The sequence below is a fragment of the Nannospalax galili genome, unplaced genomic scaffold (assembly GCF_000622305.1).
Source record: "Nannospalax galili isolate Female #2095 unplaced genomic scaffold, S.galili_v1.0 scaffold527, whole genome shotgun sequence".
Taxonomy (NCBI): Eukaryota; Metazoa; Chordata; class Mammalia; order Rodentia; family Spalacidae; genus Nannospalax; species Nannospalax galili.
This window is the reverse complement of record NW_008355476.1, coordinates 261,454-278,474: the sequence shown is the minus strand read 5'-3', so window position 1 is coordinate 278,474 and position 17,021 is coordinate 261,454. Positions and strand designations below refer to the sequence as shown.

The 17,021-nt window shown below is 41.5% G+C and overlaps 2 pseudogenes; both read left to right on the top strand.

Annotated features, from left to right (window-relative positions):
• Window positions 1–6,764: 6,764 nt before the first annotated feature.
• On the top strand, window positions 6,765–7,626 carry LOC103749955 (annotated as a pseudogene).
• A 3,814-nt stretch (window positions 7,627–11,440) lies between these two features.
• On the top strand, window positions 11,441–11,845 carry LOC103749946 (annotated as a pseudogene).
• The last annotated feature ends 5,176 nt before the right edge of the window (window positions 11,846–17,021 follow it).

The following is a 17,021-nucleotide window of genomic DNA, read 5'->3' as shown; positions in this document are numbered from 1 at the left end:
TGGCTACGTTGCAACCTTGAACAGCTCTTACTAGTGCCCTGTTTACTACACTTAACATCTATAGCTAGAACTTCTCTCCCGGCCTCATTTTCTGTCCTTTTCCCATGACTGAGGTGTTTTAAAATATTTTTCATTGGTCCATGGTTAAACTCAAGATACAGTCACACAAATATTTTCATTCCCAATGCCAGTGTGGCTTTGAAAGTTCACAGCCTCTGACTGACACCTGAGGCTTCAGCTGGCCCAGGAAGAGACCACAGTGGGGAAAAAATAATCCTGTGTTACTTGAAATTCTTTTCATTGCACTGACAAAAATTTCAATTGATGTTCAGACACAGCTGGATCCAGTGACACTGTCAGCAAGACTCATTTGGTATTCAACTCTTGGCCCTGTGCTCAGTGTTTGCTCATGTAAATGGATTAGTCCATAAAATAGTTTTGACAGCTGTAATGTAATAGCCTATTGTCTTGGTAAATCCAGAAGAAAAAGGAGAACTTCTGGGTGCAAAAGTTTCAACACAAGTCCTGGAATTCAGTTGTTGAGTCATGGCTTTGGTCATGACTCATCCTTGGACCAGTTACTGTGGCCAGAAGGATGGAATGCTCTGATCGGCCAGGCCTGGGTCAATCAGATCTGGTTATCCCATCTGGTTGCATGCTCTGAGATTGGGCAGCACCTTGTTTTCCAAAGAAAATCATGGTAGCATTTGTAGTAGAAAAGGAAGTAGATGCTGGGCAGGAAGGGGCAGCAGATATCCATCTCACCAATGCCTAAGAGGAAAAGGTAGGGCTGACCATCACTGCCATGGGGAATATGACTAAAGTATGAGTTAAGAAGATAGAATGGGGCCAGGCATGGTGGTGCATGCCTTTAATCCCAGCACTTCGGAGGCAGAGGCAGACGGATCTCTGTGAGTTCAAGACCAGCCTGGTCTACATAGTGAGTTTCAGGTCAGCTGGAGCTACAGGCTCACATCCTTATTTTTGTCTCAAAAATAAACAAACAGAAGAAATAATGGGAATACCAGGTGCTGCAGGCTTTAGGGAACAGCAGCTGGACTAGGGGGTGCTGACTTTCTCACCAAAACAGGTCACACATCCAGACCATTACTCATTCATTTAATTTACTGAGTACCTACTGTGTGCAAAGCATGGTTTCAAATATGAAAAAGCTAGATGCTGTGCCATTTGACTTCCAGAAGCAGATAGTGGATAAAGGAGTCAGTCATACTCTCAGGGCAGCACAAGAGTGATTTCCTCATGACTGACAAGTGCACACAGAACAGTGACTGTCAACCTTCCCCATCCATGTTGAGGGATCCAAAAGAAGGAGACATGAGTGTTGCCATTGTAGTTATTTATACTCTACTTTCCATTCATACAGCAAATATTTACTGTACACCTACTATATGCCATGTCCCACAGGACTTGATAGAGACAGACTCTAAAGACCTTCTGGAGGGATTTCAGACAGATTTCCAGGCTATATAAATAACTACAAAGAAAAAGTCAACTGAATATGCAGTGAGAGAAATATAGAAATCAAGTATACAACCAAGTGGATTCTGCAATAGCTTTTTAAAAAATATTTTATTATTTTTATTTTATGAGTGTTATACCTGCATGTAGGTAAGGGCACCCATGTCGTGCAATGCCCACAGAAGACAAAAGACACTGTTGGATCCCCTGGAACTGGAGTTACGGACAGTTGTTAGCTGCCATGTGGGTTCTGGGACTCAAACCCAGGTCTTCTGCAAGAACAGTCAGTGTTCTTAACCTCTGAGCCATCTCTCCAGCCCCTGCAATAGCTTTTTAAAGATGTGAAACACAATCACAGTTCCATTGTGCATGAACCATATGCATATGACGTCATAATCTGTACAATAAACCCAACATCATCAGGGAGACAGGATCTGTCTTCCCATATAGATTATGGCATCTTGCTAAAGCATAATATAGAATGAAAATACTTGTGCTAGCACTTGGATGGGTACATTAGGTTCCACTGGTTCTTTGCTTCTCTGGTTTCTGTAGGGATGAACTTTGTCAAACCTGGAAGCTCTGATCTATGGCATGGGATTTCTTTGGTGGAAATGGGTAAATGGAGTTATTATTATGTTGTTCTTGTTGCTATTTTTGTTTGCCTTCTTGAAATAGGGTTTCAAGTGAAAGAGATTGGCCTCAAATTCACTATGCAATCAAGGATGGCCTTTAACTCCTGATCCATCTGCCTCCACCTTCCAAGCCCTGAAATTACAGGTGTGTGCTGGCATGTCCCACATTTACTATATGGGGTTTTTACTAGACTTCTTTATTTTTCTTTAAGGGTATGTATGTGTGCATGAGTTTATGTGTACCACATGTGTGCAAGTGCCCTTGGAGGGCAGAGGGTGTCATCTCTCCTGGAGCTTGAGTTACAGGAGGCTGTGAGCTGCCTGATGTGGATGCTGGGAACCAAATCTAGGCTCTCTAGAAGAACTATAAGTGCTCTTAACCCACTGAGCCATCTCTCCAGCCCCACTGTATGGATTTAATTTTTTAATATTTTATTTATTATTTTTATTTTATATGTACGAGTGTATTGCCTGCATGTATGTGAGTGCACCCATGTTGTGCAATGCCGCGGAGGTCAGAAGAGAGCTTCGGATTCCCCTGGAACTGGAGTTAAGGACAGTTCATAGCTGCCATGTGGGTGCTGGGAATCAAACCCAGGTCCTCTGCAAGAGCAGTCAGTGCTCTTAACTGCTGAGTCATCTCTCCAGCCACAGATTTAAAATTTTAAGTCATTTATTATTTGTGTGTGTGTGTGTGTGTGTGTGTGTGTATGTGTGTGTATGATATGGTGGGGAGGGGGTACATATGCCATGGCACGCATGTGGAGGTCAGAGGACAATCTGGTGGAGTCATTTCTCTCCTTCCACTTTTACATGGGTTCTTATATTAGTTACTTTTCCTTGCTGTGATAAAACACCATGACCAAGGTAACTTTTAGAAAGAAGAGTTGATTTAAGCTTATGCTTTCAAGGGCTGGCATCTGTAATGGCAGGGGAAGCATGGTTGCAGAGGTAGCGGGAACAGAAAACCCAACTCTCACATCTTCAAGCAGGCACATGAAACAGAGCTGGAAATCCAGCAATATTTAAGAACTCTCAAAGCCTGCCCCCCCAGTGACATGCTTCCTTCACCATGGCCACACCTTCTAAGAGTTTTATGACCCTTCACAAACAGCGCCACAAACTAGGGACCAAGTGTCCAAATACTTGGAGCCTATGTGGGATGTTCTCATTCAAACCACCACAGTTCAGGAAATCATACAGGTTACCAGGCTCACTCACAAGCTCCTTTACCCACTGAACCATCTCAACAGACCACTGCATAGATTTTAAACAACTCCAACTTTACCTTTGTTGACAGTTTAATAAATATTTAGTAACACTGAGCTTATGCTTGTAATTTGGGTAACTGCCTTGGGATACAGTTGCAATTCTTTATTGGTGGCTAAGTAAGATCCTAAGTTCTTGACTTGCAACAGATTTTGTCTTATTCTAACAAAACTCACCAAGGTGGAGTGACAGAATCCATGCCTGCTGACCACACTGAATCCTTCTTTACAGTGCACAAGGAATTTAAAAAAATCTCTGTCCTTCTGGCTGCTTCTTGTCTTACAATCTATTCAGTGTAGATATACTTTTCTTTTGATTTTCACTTCTTACTTTCAATTTTACTGTATCTATGATATGAAATATATAATTTTTGGTTTTCAACCATGGTTCTTAGCTAACAGCTCCTTCACCAAGGCAGGTTGTAGAAACTCAAATCTGTCCTTAACGGGCCATAAAGAAATTCTCTGACCTACTTTGTCTGATACTAGATCATCAGACCTTCTTCCTTCTAGAAGGGGTCTGCCTTATACCCTAGAGGGAGGAAAGTTGTACAGTGAGTCCATAAAGCATCTGAACAGACATGCCTTGCTGGGTTTCCCCCTCAGCAATGAAGCCTTCGTAAAAGCTCAGCAGGGCAGGGTGCAGAGGACTTCCAGTTGTACACATGGAAGTTTCTGGAGGGTAGAACATATGCTGAGGGCATGGGAACTATGGTTACTTTCTCCTGTACCCTGTCCTATATATCTCTTTACCTGTGTCATTGTAATATCCTTTATAATGAACTGCTAAACATGTTTCCCTGAGTTTTTAAAAGATTTATTATTTATTTATTTATTTATTTATTTATTTATTTATTTATTTATGAGTGTGTGTGTGCGCGCGCGCGTGCGTGCGCAAAGGCATGTCAGGTGTCCTCCTCTATCATTCTGCCTATGCCTTTGAGGCAGGGTCCCTCCCTAAACCTGACATTTGCTAGGCTGGAGGCTAGCAAGCCCCAGTAATCCTCCTGATTCTGCTCCTCTCAGAGCTGAAGTTGCAGATAAAAAAAATAAATAAATAATTTAAAAGTCTTTAAATAAGAACTATTTGTTTCATTTAAATTTAAGGTAATTACTAAAGTATTTGAGTATAAACTTGCTACTTTACAATTTGCTATTTTCCCAAGCTGTTTTATCTCTTTCTCTCCTTTTGCCTGCATGTATGTGTATGTACCATGTGTGTGCCTGATGCTCATGGAAGTGAGAAGAGGTTGTCAGAGCCCCTAGAACTGGAGTTACAGGTGGTTGTGAGCCACCATGTGGGTTCTTGGAACAAAACCCAAGTTGTCTGCAGGAGCAGCCAGTGCACTTAACTGCTGAGCCAGCTCTCCAACCCCAAGTTAGTTTTAAGGTTTCCTTTTTCTTTTCTGTTTTTAGTTCCTCCAAATATTCTCTGGTTCCATTATAATAAGCCTAAGAATTATTTCCTTTGTGTTTAGGATATGAGTACCTGGGATTCAGAGTACTTTAATCTCTGACTTTAAGGTCTTTCATTCATTTAAAAATTTTCTAGGCCATTATTTTTCAAATTTTCTGTCTCAGTCTTTCTCTTTCTCTTCTGGGTTGCAATAATATATAAATTAGACATGTGCACTGTGTTCCAAATACATCTTTTTTGAGATTTTTCATTTTTGTTTTATGTGTCTTGGTCTGGGTATGTTCTATTGACTACCTTTCAGTTCATTTTTACCTCAGCTGTGTCTACCATGCTATTTAACCTACATTTTATGTTCTTAATTTCAGAATTTTTTTAACTAAATAGTTTCCATTCGATTTTTTAGGTTTTTGAAGTTTTCAATTCTTTGCTCAAAAATTTAATTTTCTAATTTATTTTTGGTATTAACTAATATTTTGATGGCATTGATGATTATGAATGTCTATTTCTAATCATTCTAAAATACCTGTTGTTCACTTACTTTCTCTCTCTCTCTCTCAGGTCTACTTCCCAGGAGTTTTTTATAACTTTTTCCAGATACCATAGATAAAAATTTGTGGAGCACTTGATAGATTTCACTTTTCCTGGAGAAGATTTTTCTCTAAGTTTGACAGGAAGAGATCATCTTATTTCAATATAGAATTGAAGTTCCTCAAAGCTGGGCTCAGCCCTTTAAGGCCTTGTTTCTTTCTGATTTGCCTTTCTCCTAAAGCATATATTTGAAGGGTCCTATATTAGTCAGGGTTGTCCAGAGAAAAAGGTCAAAGAGTGAAAATGTGTGTGTGTGTGTGTGTGTGTGTGTGTGTGTGTGTGTGTGAGTAGGAGTAGGAGTAGGAGTAGGAGTAGTAGTAGTAGTAAAAAGGGAGATATTGGGGAGAAAGAAGAGATCTTAGTGGAGGGGAGAAGGGAATAAAGAGAAGGAAACAGAATAAATGTGATGACATTAAAGTCAAGGAATAAAAGCAGAAGGAATTGGGCTAACAAGATGGCTCAGCAGATAAAGGCACTTGCTGCCAACCCTGAGGGCCTGAGTTCAATCCCCAGGGCCCACATGGTGGAAGAAGAGAACCAATTTCTGCAAGCTATACTCTAAAATTCTACACGCATACCCACACATGTATACTCTCATGCATGTGCATACACGCATGCATGCACATGTATGACACACACTCACAGAATAAAGAAATGTAAAAGGGAAGAAGGAGGAAGAAGAGAGAAGGAGAAGAAAGCATAAGGAGTGAGTATTTGGGTGGAGGAAGGGGACCTGCAGAAAGTGGAGAGGGTGGTGGGGAAGGGTAATGTGGGGAATAAATAATAAATAATTATATGTAAGCTTGGTATAGCAGTGCATGCCTTTAATCTCAGCACTCAGGAAGCAGAGACAGGAAGATCTCTGTGATATCCAGGCCAGTCTGGTCTACCTAGCAAGTTCCAGGCCAGTTGGGGCTACAGGGAGACCCTGTCTCAAAAAAGAACAAAAAAGGTGGGGGGGTGGCTCAAAGATTAAGAGCACTGGCTGCTCTCCAGAGGACTGGGATTTGATTCTTAGCACCCACATGATGGCTAACACGGGGGTTCTGATACTTTCTTACCTCTATGGGCACCAGGCACACATGTGGTGCACATACATACATGCATGCAAGACAGTTATATGCATAAAATGAAAATATTTAAATATACACATATATGAAATGTAGTGAAACTCATTACTTTAAATACTAAAATAATATTTTTGCAAATGATATTGGGAGATGCCAGACTATATGTAGAAAATAGAATAAGAAAAGTAATCGATCAAGCCAGCAAGCAGCGTTCCTCTGTGGTCTCTGCTTCAGTTCCTGCCTCCAGGTTTCTGCCTTGAAGTCTTGCCTTGGCTTCCATTGATGATAACATGTGAGCTACTTGAACATGGAATTCAGTCCTTTAAACAATCCTTGGGTCAGCATAGTGTTTCTCAGAAAAGCTTAGCTGGACATGAGAGAAAAATGCAAGAGTCTCCTCATCAGCTATCATCCTCCAGGCCAAGCATTGAGGAAGCACAGCTCTTGCTCCACCCATCTTCCTAGACAACAGGCAGGCAGCTGAACCACAAGTACACCATCAAATGTAGCTCTTACGATATAGTATCACATCAAAAACAGAGACCTGGATGGAAGGATGCACTTCCATGCTCTTTTGAAATCAGTTTTTGTGCAGCCAGATTATGATAAACACAACCCAGAGCAGAAGCAGGTTAACCAGTTCATTTGGACACTGTTCAGTGCTGCTCAGATGAGGGCTGAATGTACTATTATCACCCTGGCATACCTTGAAAGGCTCTTGATACATGCAGAGATTGACATCTGTCCTGCCAACTGGATGCACATTGTTCTAGGGGTGATACTGCTGGCCTCCAAGGTTTGGGATTACTAGCCTGTGTAGGACATGATTACTGCCAGATCCTGAAAGACATCACAGTGGAGGACATGAGTGAACTAAAGCGACAGTTCCTTGAATTCAATGTTCCTTCCAGTGTGCACGCCAAATATTACTTTGATCATCATTCTCTGGTGGAGGCAAAGAACCTGAGGTTTTTCTTGGAGCCACTGAGCAGGGAATGTGCTCTCATCTCTGTGAGGGTAAGTACAAGGACCTGACTAGACCCATCAGGAAGCAGTCAGCAAGCACTGACAAGCTGACTCTCTCATGGTGGTCCCTGGCCATCATCTCCTTGCTGGGTTTCTTCTGGAGGCCATGCCATCCCCCAGTTTCTCCTTTTGAGAAAAGATGAACTTGGAGAGGCTTGTTTTGGTTTTTTGTCCTTTCCTTTTGTTTTTTAAAAAAAAATATTTTTATTGGGCATGGAGAGATGGCTTAGCAGTTAAGAGCATTGGCTACTCTTGCAGTGGACTCAGGTTCAATTCCCAGCACCCACATGGTGGCTAACAACCATTAAAAATATTTTTATTGATTTGAGAATTACATAAAATGTATTTAGATCGCTCTCAGATTCCCTCTCCCCTCTCCACCCCACCTCACCACCCATTCACTCCCCCGATGTCATGTCCTCTACCATTATTTTTCTTTTTTCTTTTTGAAAGGTTTATGGAATCTAACTTGTGTTTCCCAAGTACTCCTGGATGTGGAGCCTGGTCAACTTACCAGGTGTCACACCAATAAGAAAAACTGACTCTCCCTCTCCCAGCACCCATCAATTGCCAATAATACCTCAGCTAGGGCTGGGGCTTCCTGCCCACCTCCCCCATCCAGGCTGGACCCATCTTGCTTGGGTTTGCACAGGTCTTGTGCATGCTGCCATAAGTACTGCGGGTTCATATGTGCAACCACCCTTTGCTGTTCCGACAACACATTCTCCTTGTAGTCATTTACCACCTCTGGCTATTACAGTCTTTCTGCCCCCCCCCTTCTGAAATGATCCCTGAGCCTAAGGAAGAGAGGGTTTGATAGAGATGTCCCATTTAGGGATAGTTACTCCAAAGTCTCTTTTTTGGAGAGATGCACTACTCTGTGGGTATTAACAGCAAGCCATGATCATTGTTCTGGAAAGCAGTGGACCAGCCTCCCAGCCTACGTGAAAAGCACTTCCTTAATGGAGTAAACAGACTCAAATCCAATTTTCTTGCTATTGGTTGTTTCTGTTTTGCTTTTGTTTTTGTTGTTGCCCACCTCTCACCTCCCCTAGTCCTGGTGCTCTTTTTCTGCTGATAGGAAGGTGTGATTACAAAACTCAGACTTTGGAGCTGAAGGCAGATCCTTGGCAAAGGTGTGCAAGATGGAGTCCTCTCCAGGGAGCTGGGTTGTACATCCCTGTGCTCACCTGGCCTGGTCATTCTTTACTTCCATCATTGCAAGCAATATTCTTCTCAACATTTATATGTTTACTTTAAATCAAAGTTAGTCTATTTGTGTAAATTTTAAAAAATATTTTATTATTTTTATTATTTTTATTTTATGTGTATGAGTGTACTGCCTGCATGTATGTGAGTACACCCGTGTCGTGCAATGCCGCGGAGGTCAGAAGAGGGCTTCGGATTCCCCTGGAACTGGAGTTAAGGACTGTTCGTAGCGGTCTTGTGGGTCCTGGGAATCGAACCCAGGTCCTCTGCAAGGGCAGTCAGTGCTTTTAACTGCTGAGCCATCTCTCCAGCCCCGTAAATTTTTTTTTAATCTAAAATTTTTTAAAGGGGTGGGTGAGCAATCCAGAGGGAAGATCACTGAAGGGGAAAATGTTACTATTTCCTGAGGTGTTTTTCACAGACTGAAATTTAAAAACTTCAACTTGCATTTTCATCATGGGTGCTTAGGGAAGCTGCACAAACTGTGAAGGTTCACGCTTCTTTGAGTAGAGCCAGCTTTGCCTTTTTCTGACTACCTCTCATTTCTTTTGGGGCTAGCAGAAACTTTTATCAGGTAAAATAAAAGGGTTAAAAGATACTCCATCAAAGAGAAGCTCTGATGTGAACATTGACTCTGAACCACTGAGCGCAGTGTTTCGGACTCTGCCTGTCTTCCTAGAATGCAGTGACCAGTTTTTCTCATTTTTTCATTTTTTGAAACACAGACAAATGCCAGCACATGGCCTATGTTTCACCCTCCTTCTATGTGAAAGAAAAGTTTGAAGTCCCGCGTTAACTAGTGTTAAATATCCTGACATCACACACACAAGCCTCCTCTCCATGGAGCATGCTTTTGAAATAGAAGGGATGCAAAAATGTCAAAATCCCAAGAGCATGGCACCACAAGTGTTCCTCAGGGTACAGTGGAATGTGTCGTTCAATCTTAAGTGTTTCTGACAGAAATATGGTCAAGTTCTAGCTTAAACTTCCAAAGCAAGCAGGAGTGAAAATTTAGCTAGCTTTTCCACTGCAGTTGTGTTGATTTTCTCTGAAGGGGAACCAAAATCAGCTTCTCTCCTCAAGAACTTCAAATAGAGGTCTAAAAACTCAGAAAGTACAATTTTATATACCCTAATCTACATAACTATAAAAGGGACGTATTGTCTTAGCCAAATATGAATACCTCTTAGACATAAATTCCTTCCTCTAGTGTAAAAAAAAATTTATTTTACCAACCCATTTCAGGAAAGAACGTCTGCTAACTTGGTAGCAGAAATCTTATTTTTATCCTTTATTTGAATGGAAGATTCAGAAATTGACTTATGTAAATATTTCAACGTATCTGATACTACTTTGTGGAGTTTATTAAACTACTTAAAAGACTGTACAGTCTATTTACTATATGCATACAGTCCAACACCTGACATCCACAGTGATTTCTTACAGTCTAGATCAGCTTTGTACAGTTTATTGACATTGTTTCAAAGCCTTGTGCACTGAATTATCTCTGTACAGGAAACTTTCCGGTACTCATTAATCAGTATTAATCTGTATTAATTGTTTATGTTTCTTGCAATAAGAATTGAAGTTGTAGGTTTCACTGGGCATGCAGGTAGATACCACAGGTTCATTTAATTTTCAACACAATGATGAAAACTTACTTTTTTCCTCTTGTTCTAAGTCAAAAAAAGACAAAAAAAAGAGAAAGAAAGAAAAAAGAAATAAAACACCCTAGTAGTATGTGTTGATAAATCATTGTGACTATAACTTGTTTGCAGGGTGGTTCGGTGTCTGACAGGTAACACTAGATGCTGTTCAGGAGTGCTGTCTCAGTGCAGCTTTGAATAGAGCGCATTGTCACTGATGAACGATGACGAAAACCACAGTTTGTTGACTTTAATTTTAGATTTGACTGGAATAGCAAATAAAGTAGTTGGGGAAAGAGGGGCGGGAGGGGGGGTTAATTGAGCAGGACTTGATGATGCAGCTTCTTGAAGTGGCCATCCATGCTGCAGTGGGACTTTGCAGTGATGCAGTATTTGGGAATTACCCATGCTCCTCATCCATGCTCTGTGAGAAAGCCAAAACTTGTGGAGCTCACCTAAATAAATATAAAAATTAAAGTAGAAAACATTTTAAAAGTCTACTGATTTAAATGTTAATCTCATTTACAAATCACCTTTACAAAAACATCTAAATTAGTGTTTGACCAAATTTCCAAGTACCATGGCCTAGTCAAATTGACAAATGAAATTAACCATCATGGCTCCCAAATGAAGACCCTGAAGTATTTAACGATGTCTTTCCTCCACAGTGGGCTTGAGCCCGAATATTTTCCTCCTTAGCTCTGTGTATGTTTAACATCTCAGTCTCTTAGTAATGGCTTTTGCTCAACATTTTTAAAAAGCTTAAAGTAGTTCAACACTGAAAGATGTTTCAAGAGGGAAATGGCAAAGAATTTTACTCAAGGAGGTTTTCTTTCTTTCTAAAAACCTCAGCTCTCAATTCTATATGTTTTGTAGTTCTCTGGTACATTTTGTTTTATTTTGCTTTTTCATGGTATTGAAGATTGAACCCAGGGCCTTGAACCTGCTAGGCAAGCACTCAACCAAGGAGCTATATCCCCAGGTCTTAATGTTTTAATATTTTATCCTGGTCGGAGGATTATTGAGGTGATAAGAAATATTATATCAAAACCATCACTTTTTGTTGCTTCAGGAAAAGATCCCATAGAGCTGAGCAGTCAAGATGTGTGACTTCACCAAGGACCAGACCATAGAACTCAAGGAGGTCTTCAAGATGTTTGTCCAAACAGGTGATGGCAAGAACCCTACCAATGTCAAGGTGCTCAAGGTCCTGGGGAATCCCAAGAGTTGAGATGAATGGAAGGTGCTGGACTTTGTGCGCTTCCTGCCCATGTGACAGACTGGCCAAGAACAAGGACCAGGGAACCTATGAGGATTCTGTGGAAGGCCTTCTGATGGTTGACAAGGAAGGGAATGGTACAGTCATGGATGCTAAATCCGTCATGTCCCTGTTACACTGGGTGAGAAAGTGACAGAGGAAGAAGTGGAAATGCTGCTGGCAGGACATGAGGACAGCAATGGTTGTATCAACTATGAAGAGTTTGTCCAGATGGCTCTGAATGGCTGAGGACACCCCCATATCCTCAGCCTATGCCTTGCCCTGTGTGAGATTTCTCTGTGGCCCCGGAGGCTTCCTAGGTTCCTGTATCACGGCACTGTTTGCATCTGGTCTCTTCTGATTGATGTTTGCTGTTAGCATTCACCAAATAAATTTGCTCTCTTTGCCCCAAAACAAAACAAAATCTCTTTTTAATTAATAAATCTGGAATAGAGTAATAGTTCCTTAATATGAAAAATAATGTTACTATATTGAATAATATTTAATGGAGAAACATTACAATAGAATCCTCAGTGGTTTGGAGAGAACATGCTTCAAAATTATCCATGTAATGCTATGTGTGGTGATGCATGCCTTTAATCCCAGCACTTCGGCGGCAGAGGCAGGCGGATCTCTGTGAGTTCAAGGCCAGCCTGGTCTACATAGTAAGTTCCAGGCCAGCTGGGGCTACAGGGAGACCCTGTCTCAAAAGGACCAAAACAAACAAAGAAAATTATCCATGTAACTATAGGAATACAGTTGCCAAGACCCACCTTAGATTTAATAACGTTGAACTTGTTGGGGGTTGTAGGAGGTAGGTTAACGCTGAACTACAGCTAGGCATGGTGGCTCATTTCTGTGATCTCAGAACATCACCCAGGGCAATGTATGCATCCTGAATTGCAGGAAATTTTAAAATTTAAAACAATTTAAATTATAATTTTATTTATTTATTGTTGTGGGCACCATGGCATGTTGTGGTATCAGAAGACAACTTGTGGGAATTGGTTCTCTCCTTCCACTATGTGGGTCTTGGGGATCAAACTCAGGTCATCAGGCTAGGTGGCAAGTGCCTTTACCCACTGAGCCATCTCATTGGCCCCACAATTAAACTTTTTGCTTAAAAAGTTCTAAAAGAAGTGCCTGGCCTTCTGTACAGATGTTATGGAAGACAGACACCAACAAGGAAAAAAATTTGATTAAACTTTGGTAAGGAAAGTGCTACCAAACAGTATCAAAGGCTCATGTGAAGCCGGGAGGAGCATATTAGCAGTACTTGCCATAGGCAAAAGGCTAACCATGTCATTAAAACAATATGCAAAGAGACCTCACACCTAGGAAAAATAAAAAGGTGAGCCCCCCTCAATAGGGAAGTTGACAAAAACACAAACCAGCCATTCTCACAAGGATGTTTTTTGGTCTTTTTTGAGACAGATCTCCCTGTAGCCCCAGCTGTCCTGGAACTCACTATGTAGACCAGGCTGCCCTTGAACTCACAGAGATCTGCCTGCCTCTGCCTCCCAAGTGCTGGGACTACAGGCGTGCACCATCACTCCTGGTGAATTTTTTTAAAATGAAAAGTTAATAAATATGGATTCATTCACTTAAATTATTAACAGATTTAAGAATTTTTTCCTGTCTTTTTGAGACAGGATCTCCATGTAGCTCCAGCTGGCCTGAAACTCACTATGTAGACCAGGCTGGCCTTGAATTCACAGAGATCCACCTGCCTCTGCCTCCCAAGTGCTAGGATTAAAGGTGTGTGCCACCATGCCTGGCACAGATTTTAAAATTTAATATTCAAACAAAAAGGCTGTATTTATAGACTGGGGAGATAGCTCAACTTCACAGAGCTCTTGTGAAGGTAAGAGAATAATTTGTGGGAGTCAGTGCTCTCTCCCCATCATGTGAGTCCCTGGAATTGAACTCAAGCCATTGGGCTTGGCTGCCAGTGCCTTTACCTGCTGAGCCATCTTGCTAGTCCCGAACACAAAATGTTTTTTAGAATCCATGGGCTGGATGTCAGAGCTCTTCCATGATGAATAAATACCCTACCTTCTTCTTTAAGATTTATTTTCTTTTACATGTGTATATGTGTCTGTCTCTGTCTGTCTGTCTGAATATAAGTGAACATGTGTACAGGTACCCTCAGAAGCCAAAGGAGAGTGTCAGAGCCCTTGAATCTGAAATTATAAGCAGTTGTGAGGCACCTGACATGGGTGTTAGGAGCTGAATCCTGATCCTCATGTTTGAACAGCAAGCCCTCTTGACCAACTCTCCAGTCCTGAATTTTCTAAATATCAGAAAATATTTGTTGCTTGAAATTTTTAAGAGATAATTTGTAATACAAAAAGGAATGTTGTGGGTTGCTTCACCAGAGAAGACCACTCAGACAAAGTTTTGCCAAATGAAAGTCGTTACTGACCAGGGCTACTACACAAGAGTGTCAGGAACTCAAGTGTGTAGCACTGAGCCATCTCTAGGGTAAGCTTTTATAGAGAGAAACCACAACCAGGGGTGAAAAGCTTAAGTTCCCAAGCATACAGGTGGAGAGTCCCCTTAATTTCTATTCTGTTAAGTAACAATTATTATTTTGCAGAAACAGGCCAAGCATAACCTACAAACGCCATAAATCTGCAGTTAGCAGGCGCACTCTGGAACACTCTGACCTGTTCCCAAGACAACTGGGGTCCAGCTGACATGTGTTCCCATACCCTGGGCCAACTGTCTGATAACATGGCATAGCTATGGTCAAGAAGGTGCCCTATTACAGAAAACCAAAATTTATTCATTTGTGAAAAACAAGTAATTGCCAATGTTCTCTCAGTTTCTCAGGGACCATCAGTTAAACAGAGCTGCTGCCCACTGAAGGGACCAACTCCAGCAGGAAGACTTGTTTCTCCTGTTTTCATTGTTTTCTTGAACCATGGCACATACAGTTTCATAACTAAGAAAAAAAAAACACACCAGGTATGGTGGCAAAGGCCTTTAGTCCCAGTCTTTGAGACTCCTGTCTCAAAACAAACAAATGAAAGAAAGAGAGAGAGAGAGAGAGAGAGAGAGAGAGAGAGAGAGTTTCTTTTTTCCATAGAATTTTAGAAAGAAAGAAAGAAAGAAAGAAAGAAAGAAAGAAAGAAAGAAAGAAAGAAAGAAAGAAAGAACCTAAGCAACTCTGAGATGGTGAGACAATGAAAATCAGCCTGTCTCTAACCATAATAAGCTAACGATATAGACAAAATTCTCATTGATTTTTTAAAAAAACCTTTAATTACAGTTTTATTTATTTTGAGCATGTGCATGAGTGCACATGGGAGTCATGGCATACACACGTGGAGGTCTGAAGACCACTCTCTCCTTCTACCATGTAGGTCCTGGGGAACTGAACTGAGGTAGGCAAGTGCCTTTATTCACAGAGCCATCTCATCAACACCCCCTCCCCATCACTATTGAACATCTAAAAGAGTATGAAGAAGGTGGGTTTTGACATTCCTGGCAGGAGTAAAAGCTGGCACAAGTTTCGGGGAGAAGTTGGTCATTTCTGTTGATATTTCATATGTTCTTGCTTGATCAAAGAATTCTACTTTACCATAAGGCTGGGCATCATGGCATGTACCTATAGTCTCTGCTACTCAGGAAGCTGAGGGCTGAGGACTGCCTGAGTCCATGAGTTCTAGACCAGTCTAGACAATAGAACAAGCAATACTCATCTGTATTAGTCAGGCTTCTCTAAAGGAACAGAACTGATAGGATTAATATATGTATTAAAAAGGGCTTTATGCCAAGTGTGGTGGTGCACGCCTTTAATCCCAGCACTTGGGAGGCAAAGGCAGGCAGATCTCTGTGAGTTCGAGGCCAGCTGAGGTTACAGGAAAACCCTGTCTCAAAAAGACCAAAAATAAATAAATAAAAAGGGATTTATTAGATTGGCTTACACAATACAGTCTGGGTAGTCCAACAATGGCTGTCTCACACTGAAAAGGCTAAGAATCTGGTTGGTTGCTCAGTCCATGAGGCTGGATGTCTTAGCAGTCCCAATCTGGCACTAAAGGCCTGGAGGATTCCTGGAGAGCTGCTGGTCTTCAGTCTAAGTTGTAACCCAAAGAAGGTTCTAATAACAGCAAAGGAATGTCACTGCAACTGGATAGATGAACTTGCTAATGAGAATGAAGGCAAAGAGGCAAAAAGCAGTTTCCCTCTTCTCTTCCCCTTCTGGCTTCCACCAGAAGGTACCACTCACATTTAGGTTAGGTCTTCCCCCTTCAAATAATCTGATCAAGAAAGAGTACTTGCATTTTAGTTGATTCCAGATCCAACCAAGTTGACAACCAAGATTAGCCATCACATCATCTAAAAAATAATAAAAGAACTTGACCATACATATAGAAGTCCTCATAAAGCACAAAAGCATTTTAGTTTCATTAATTGCAGCAATGTTTATATAAGTAAAAAATGGAAATGGCTCAAGATCTCACAACAATTAATGTCCAAATGATTGATGGTATCTCCTGCTATGGAAAACTGTACTAGAGTTTTAAAAACGATATAAACTGAGTTTGAAAGGCATTCAAGAGTATTAACGTGAGGGACTGTTTCTTTAACTCCATTGGTAGAGTCCTCAGCAGCATGTGGGAAGCCCTGCAATGGATCATCAGCTGCACACAACCAGGCAGTGAGGTGCACACTCATAATACAGCACTAGGGTAATGGAAGCAGGAGCTCAAGGTCATGCTCCACTACATAGTGAGTTCAAGGCCAACCTGGGCTACATAAGACCCTGTCTCAAAAAGAGGGAGAGGACAGAAAGATGACTCAGTGGGTAAAGGTGCTTGCTGCCAAGCTTGAGGTCTAAGTTCAATCCCTGGGATCCACATAGTGGAAGGAAAGAGCCAACTCCCGTAAGTTGTCCTCTGACTCCACATGTGCACCATGGCACAAACATACCCACACCTACACACAAACACACAAAAGAAGGAAAAAATGAAGGAAAAAGAGAAAGAAGAAAAGAAAGAAAGAAAGAAAAAGAAAGGCAAATTTCAGAATAGTTTGTTAAGACATATAGGCCAGATCTGGATATTAAGTCACAAGCAGCTGCCTTCTATTATGGATTTTCCTTGCTAATGAGCAGACTGTACTCACTTAGGTGTGAATCTCCAAAAGCAAGTGTGACTGTCCGAACCCTGGCCACTGTCTAAATGACCCAAAGGAAGCTGGACCCACCCTGACATCAGGATGAGAAATGGTGGCTCCTCAGGATCCTGGATTGTATCAAGGAATACTGGTGCCCTTCCCTGCCCTGTCCTCAACCCTCTCATAGGAAACTTATGACCCTGGCACTTGGAGCCCTGTGACAGTGTCCGTGCTGGAACAACTTGACATCTCATCCACCACATTCCACACAACAGGCTCCAGGAGGAGCCCCATAAAG